Below are 2,496 nucleotides of genomic sequence, written 5' to 3' on the forward strand. Positions count from 1 at the left end.
CTCATTGGATGGCATGCTACTTCATGCAAATACCTTGTGTTCAATCAGGTACATCGATGTCAACACCCGGATTTTTAAGTCTAGATGCCTATTATGCTGTACATCGCAATCCCAGGAATATTGTTTTTGCGAGACATAATAGATTGATATCATAACACATCATTCATTACAACACATATCGCCTTACAACAAAGGATCACATGATCCAGTCTTAATACAACATAGGGGATCTAGGGATCCAATTACAAAACACATAGCGGAAGCGAAGTAGCGATCGTGGTCCATCTGTTCCACAGGCAACTGTTGACGTCAGGAGTGGTCCTAGTTGTCGTAGACGTCCTGCTGTCCATCTTCATTGTACTGGTTCTGGTACTCCTCTTCATAGTCTGGCCATTTGAATAGCCAGGGACAAAGCCATGAGTACTTTAAAGTACTCGCAAACTAATACTAGTGTAAGCACTATCAATTTTAGTAATGGGGTGCTAAGCTCTAAGTTTATTTGCATAAAGCCAATTTTTGTTCACAAACATTTAGTAAAAGCCTCTTCATTTGCTAACTAACTCAAGTGGGAACATTAGTGTCATTCCCACAACTCTGTTGTGATTCAAGTCAACATTCACCTTTTCAAGTTCAAATCACAAGTCACCCTTCACATGTCATATTTTTGAAAATGGTCTGATGACGGAACAGTATGGCCTTTCCAACCGTCCTTAACCGTGGACGTGGCTATTCGAATAGTTTTACACTCTGCAGAGGTCGTACACTTGTGCCACAACATTTGCAATAATCCGTCAGGGTTAACTGGCCCTGATTTATCACACTCCGTGTGCGGACTACCAACCATAACCTTTCACTTACATACCCTAGTATAGGCACCTCTCCCCGTGAGCTTGGCCTCCCAGTGAAGACAAACCGTCAGCACAGGAATCGCATGTGGCTTGGGCCGGACATTCACCTCATTTCACGTCATTTCACATCATTTCACTTTCCACGGAGGCAGCCTCGGCATAACCCCTATGATGCTTGTTTAGAGGGAACCCATACTAAGATACATAAACTTCCAGTTAAGCCCTACCCATAATCAGGTATTGTGGGGGTACTTGAAAAATTGGAATGGTATCGCATCCGAACCCAACCATCAGTTTTTGTAAAGTTCACCATGTCATTCACCAGTCATATTCACCTTCAAAATCTTTCAATAGAATGACTCATCATTCCAAGGTTTTCAAAGTCATTTCATTTCACATGTTCCCATCTAGAGTAGTCACTTTTAGTTTTAGCACTAGGAACTAGTCATGAGGGGTGCTAACTAGCTTGTATTGCTCTATGCTAACTTTGATGCTCTTGTTCTACTCTATATCTAGACCAAGTGAATCATGAATCAGAAAGTAAACTTTGATAAACCAAAGTCAAAAACCTGTAAGGTAAAAACTTGGGATGGGATCATTAAACATAAAATAATATGTAATGGTGCCTTGCTCTTGTAGAGCTTTGCACTAGGGCAACTTGCATGAATATTTGCTTGCCTTGATTGGGGTAGTTATCAAAGTTCTCTTCTTCTTCTTGGTAGAAATCCTCCTCCTCTTGATAGTCTCCGGTACTAGCGTCAGATCTATAAACTAATACGAGGATACAATCACCAAACAATACTTAAGTAGACTAGTTTTTTCCTTAATGGCTCACTCAAGATGATCTAGCATCATCATCTTCATTACTCAACATTAGACTAGGGTTTCTTCTTTAGTGTTTGTAAAATAATTTCCTCTCATTGAAAAACTCTATTAGGGTTTCTATTTAGTTCTTTGGAGAAATAATTTTCCCTCCTTGAATCTTGTTAAGATTTAATCTCCTCAAATAATAAGGTATGAACACATGTTGACCAAGGTCAACACTTCATATTTATCATTTGGGAAAATAGTTTAAATGAGGTATTACACCTCATGCAATTTAAATCCTATTTGATTTAATATCCTCAAGTAAGCAATGATGAGACCATGCAACAAGGGTCATCACATTACTCCACACTACTTGGGAAGATGATTTAAATGAGGTGCTACACCTAATAGATTTGAAATTTAAAACTTTGAAAATGAATTAGATGGGCTAGTATTGACTACATAGCCAATTTTTGATTCTAGCCCATTATCATTCCCACAACTAAGTCATGTTTTTACATAATCAATTAGACAAAGTGAAATGTGATTTATGAGAGTTGGAATCAACTCAAAATAGTTTATGGTTATTTTTAAATAATTATTTGAAGTTTGAAAAGTTACTGATTTGTCATTTTTATTTTAGAGTATCTAGAACGAATTTTGAATTGAAACCAGTGTGGTTGGATAGAGCTTTTCATAAGCTTTCCAAATATATAAAATTTGTCAAATTTGGTTGAGTAGATTTAGAGATATTGAATTTCTAGCAAAGCATCAGTAAGTAAAATAACAGAAAATAAATAAAACCGAATTTGAATTTAAACACGGGCGGGAAGCTAACTGG

The sequence above is a fragment of the Lolium perenne genome, chromosome 4, assembly GCF_019359855.2.
Source record: "Lolium perenne isolate Kyuss_39 chromosome 4, Kyuss_2.0, whole genome shotgun sequence".
Classification (NCBI taxonomy): domain Eukaryota; kingdom Viridiplantae; phylum Streptophyta; class Magnoliopsida; order Poales; family Poaceae; genus Lolium; species Lolium perenne.